Consider the following 5197-nt stretch of genomic DNA (forward strand, 5'->3'; position numbering starts at 1 on the left):
AATAAATAAATAAATAAATAAATAAATAAAAAAGCAAGTCAAAGTTTTTATTAGTATGAATTCTTTTAATGTCAAACTATATCATGAAATTAAACAAAACAACAACCTACCTGCCAAGGCTAAAGTCAGGTATACATGCACAGGTGTTTCCTGGAATGTATGGCCCATGTCCTTCTTCGCATCTACTTAGACCATCCAAGGCATAAGCCATTGAATACACAGCTTGTTTGACATCGTTTGTGGTTCTTAGCTAAGACACATCCAGATACGTATTTTTAAGATCTTCCAACTTCTACTCTCCAGTACAGAATTTATCAGACATGGCATGAATCTGTCGTCTTTGCCCGTCACATTCACTCTGTGGTCAATGTTGGAGGGAACAGTGCTATTAAGCCAAGTACAGTTAGAGGCAGTTTGCCAGAATTCAATGGTCAGGACATCGTTTGGATCCTTGCTAGGATGTACGTCATAAAAAAATTCTTTTAATCCTGGTATATCAGTTCTTGGTATTGCAAATCCAATGCTTCCACCAAAATATGGGAAATATTCAGGCTTTGCGATGAAGGCTGAGGTAATCCAGGCTTCACTAGCTATCCATGTTCTGTCCATTATGTTATGGTGAAACATTTCCAATGCAAAAGGATTGAGGTCAATATCAGATGCATAAAGCACGACTCTGGCAGTGGAGTTCTTTATGGCATCAACAGCTTTCTGCATTTTCTCGTTGGAATAGACTTTGGGAATGATTTCAGAGAATGCAAAACAGAGGTTGGCACTCTCCATTCTTTCCCTAAGAGTTTTTACTCTATATTTTCCCTAATCATCACCAGCTGCTATGATGCCTATCCAGGTCCAACCAAAATGTTGGATGAGTCGTACCATGGCATCCGACAGGATCTTATCACTGGCTACTGTGCGAACATAAGATAGGAACTGGAGTTTTCACTAAGAATTAAGCAGGTAGAGGCATAACCCACCTACAATGGAAAATATTCGTGCAGTTATTAGGAAGCAATAGCCAAATCACATATTACACAATCTCTGAATATTTTTATTGGAGAGGGAGGTGACTTAACAGTTGTTCTCCTTTCATTCTCACATCCTTCCACAAAAGGAAGTCTGCTCCCTAGCCCGTGGGTGGGGACTTTGGGGAACAAAGGGAACACTTTGACCTCCCTTTACACCATTTTCCCACCCCACTCCAGGGGAGTCTGAGGAGCTAATTATTAAGGTGATGACATTCAATGCAGCAGTTTTCACAGCTGGGGTCACAGCACGGATAAGGAGGTCATCTGACCTTCCACCTATGTTCACATGAGACTAGGTGTGGAGTCAAGCCATCCAGGTGCTTTCTCAGCTATAGCTTCTCATTCACATGCACGATGGAGCAAGAGGACTGACAGTCTACTTGGCAGGCCAGTTCCCTCCTGTTCTCTCTCCCTCCCTCCTTCCCTTGACCCTTTCTTTGTGTGTGTATGTGTGTCTTTCTACCACCACTCCTTTCCTTCTTTATCTTCTCTTTCATTGTTTCTCTCCACCAGGACTGCTGAGTGTTTAGGTCCTGAGACTCACTGGAGACCTGCACCTGCAGGTCTAGCCACGTTCTCCAACAAAGTTCTAGAAGCCCTTATTTTATAGGTGCTTGTCTAAATAAAAGAAAAGGTACTTTTTTTTTCATTTTGCTGGTGACTCTTGTGTGTATTTCCATCAGTACCGTGAATTCTTGACAGTCTTACATGCATTTCTGCTGTGCCTTACCCCAGCCTCCCTGGCTCTAGAATGAGGAACATATGCTACATTCTCTCCCAACCCCTCCCTTGTTATTAATATGTCACCATTAATAGGGCCTCCTATATTATAATTCCATAGCCCCATGACTGTCAATTCCTTTATATGTGACAAAATATTCTTATTTTCTCTTTTCTCTACCACTTGTCCTATTCTTAGTCCCCTGGCTAAAGTTTACATTTTTCTTTGCATCATGGAGGTCATATGTAGGAAAGAATCTCATTTAGGAAGCAGAGATGCCTGATTTTTAGTTCTGGCTCCATAATTAGTTTAAGACTGTGGACAAGATACTTAAACCCTCTGAACCTGTTTCCCCATGAGAAAATCAGGGTAATGGCATCTACATCTTACTTACATTAAGTACACCTGTTATATACTCAGTATACTATAATGAGTAATACACATTATATAATATATGTTACAATATATAACAATTTAATGTAATCAGTATATTAAGTGAAACAACCAATGTGAAAGCATCATATAGAAGACTCCTTTTCCTTCTTTGCAAGGATTTAAACGAGAAAATCAATCTAGAGTTTTCTAGCCAGTGTCTGGACCACAGTTAGTTTTTGGTGGAAGATAGAGCTCACGGCAACCATTCGACTGAGCTGCAGGAAGCCCACACCTAAGATGTCAACTGGGTCACCCAACCCCTCCTCTTGGTTCAGTTTCTCAGTATTTTCCTGTTCCTCATACATTTGTATTTGCAGCTTTATAATAGAAATACGATGTAAAGGCTACTTTTTACCATCACTTCAAATTGTCCTATTACTTTAGTAACACAAATAAGCTTAATCATCATTCACATTAATAAATCCTGACTACCCTTTAATGACCCATTCTTAGTAATAATTATAGACGTTTATTTATATTTTCTTAATAATCCATTCTTCTTAATATCATCTGTTCTTAAGTTGAAACATGTCACAAATTTCTGAATTTAAAATAATCTGATGGTCACCAGAGGGGAAGCGGGGGGAAGGATGGGTGAAATAGATGATGGGGATTAAACAGTGCACTTGTGATGAGCACAGGGCAATGTATGGAACTGTTAAATTACTATATCGTATACCTGGACCTAAAATAACACTGTATGTTAACTAACTGGAATTAAAGTAAAAACTTAAAGTAAAAAATATATATATTTTAAGTAAAAAACAAAAATTCTGTCGTGTTAGCATCCAAAATTCTAGCTATCTTGTGAAATTCACTTGCTCATTTCAGTGTGTTGGTGTATGGTACAAAAAGAGTTATGAATAATAAGCTTTAATATAGGCAAGAAACAAAATGGATTCCTTATCCCACCTAGCACCCACCCACCAGCCAGCCAGCCAGCCAGCCAGCCAGCCGGCCAGCCGGCCAGCCAGCCGGTATTTTTCTCTCACCTACACTGTGCCTCACCCAGTGCTATAGTGGCTGGTGAGCAGCTAACTCACAACCTCAAGGCAAAATTTAAGCAGGTTCTTAAGGGACGCCGAAGAGCCTGAGCGAGGGCCTGGGGGGCTCAGTCGATTAAGCCTCCGCCTCCTGTTTTCAGCTCAGGTCATGATCTCAGGGCCTGAAATTGAGCCCCTCACAGGGCTCAGGGCTCAGCAGGGAGTCTGCTCAAGATTCTTTCCCCCGCTCCTTCCTGTCCCAGCTCACCTATGCTCTCTCTCTTAAACAAGAAGAGGCTGATGTCACCTTCAGGGAGGCATCAGGTCCCACTTGCTGAGCCCAGACTGAACAGAGGAAGTAGAGAGGCAGCAGCTCACCATCATCCCTGCTTGTCTCTGCATCTTATCTCAGCCTTACCTGAGCACCTGACTGTCTCCTGCCTTGAACCCAAACATAGCTTGTGTTTCTTTACAAGCCAGCACCCAGCACAGTATTCTGAGATACCTGAGTATTACCTGTGGTAAATAATATAACCCTAGAATTCCTGATACAGCAACTGATGGGGACGATCCCCCTGCTCCAACAATTCCTGCCAGAAATGCTCCGGTACTCTTTTTAAAACTGGGCTTGTTTGCTTCCTGCCCTGTAAGGAATACCAGAGCTGCGTCCACAGATTTGGAGATGGTGAAACAGGTATCAAAAATCTGATAGCCTGAAGTGAGACTGGGCAAAATGTCCTTCCTCTTGTTAATCTCCTTGATGCTGCGGATCATGGTTTTCATCCAGCGGAAACCCCAAGAGTTAAATCTGAAAAAGAAACAGATTTATGAGGCTTTATCAGGGGGTGGATCATTGGGGCGGGGGAGAGCAACTGTTAGCTAGGGGTGGTGCCGAGAGCATTTTGCGAGAATATCAGCAGACGCCTCACTGGCGTGAGCATGTTAATATTTCATAAAAGATATTCCAAACTTCAAGGGTTCATGTATGCATCATACTCATTGTTGATCGGTTTGGGAGGGGAAGCAACTTTTTGCACATTTTCTTGCCCTAAATATCTTTCATATGATATAATCTCCCCAAACCGCTGATTATGTCTTTTCACAAAAGTATCTTTATATTCTCACTCCTTTCCACCACACAGGGTACTAAATAACCCCTCGATACATTTTTTTCCATTCATTGGAAGTCCTTGATGCCGCATAACTCTCCTTTCCCTCCTTACTTTCCTATAGGTTTCTCTTTTTTTCTTCTGGACATTATAATAAAAATTATGTAAATATATGAAAATACGATCAAAGTACATCAAAACAAAATACAAAATTTCTATATACTATATATACCATGACTCCAATTTAATCACTTTTCCTGCCATGCTTTGTTAGTGTTGAGAGATTTTTAAAAAATTTTTAAATTTAAATTCAATTTAGTTAACATATAGTGTATTATTAGTTTCAGAGGTAGAATTTAGCGATTCATCAGTTTCTTATAACACCCAGCGCTCATTACATCAAGTGCCCTCCTTAATACCCACCACTCAGTTACCTCATCCCCCTACCCACCTGCCCTCCAGCAATCCATGTTGAGAGATTTTTTTAATTGAAAAATGTCTCCTTCCTACCATTCTCATAAAACCATGGTTAAGATGCCTCCCCCTTTCCATCCCCTGCCCATTAAAGGGAAAATATTTCTCTTAAAATCCATCACCACATTTTTTTTGCAATGTTTTCTCCATTGAAAAATAACCATTCTACTCCCAACTCTCATTCTTCGGAGTTTTAACTAAACTTTATTTAAAAGCAAGGAGGTCCCTTAAAAAGTTAAAAATTGAGCTACCCTATGATCCAGCCATTGCACTACTGGGTGTTTACCCCAAAGATACAGACGTAGTGAAGAGAAGGGCCATATGCACTCCAATGTTCATAGCAGCATTGTCCACAATAGCTAAATTGTGGAAGGAGCCGAGATGCCCTTCAACAGATGACTGGATTAAGAAGATGCGGTCCATATATACAATGGAATATTACTCAGC

General features: G+C 40.7%; 1 pseudogene; it reads right to left on the reverse strand.

Moving 5' to 3' along the window:
- Positions 1–5197, reverse strand: part of LOC109490630 — a 30620-nt pseudogene that overhangs the window by 20006 nt on the left and 5417 nt on the right.

The sequence above is a fragment of the Ailuropoda melanoleuca genome, chromosome 1 (assembly GCF_002007445.2).
Source record: "Ailuropoda melanoleuca isolate Jingjing chromosome 1, ASM200744v2, whole genome shotgun sequence".
Taxonomy (NCBI): Eukaryota; Metazoa; Chordata; class Mammalia; order Carnivora; family Ursidae; genus Ailuropoda; species Ailuropoda melanoleuca.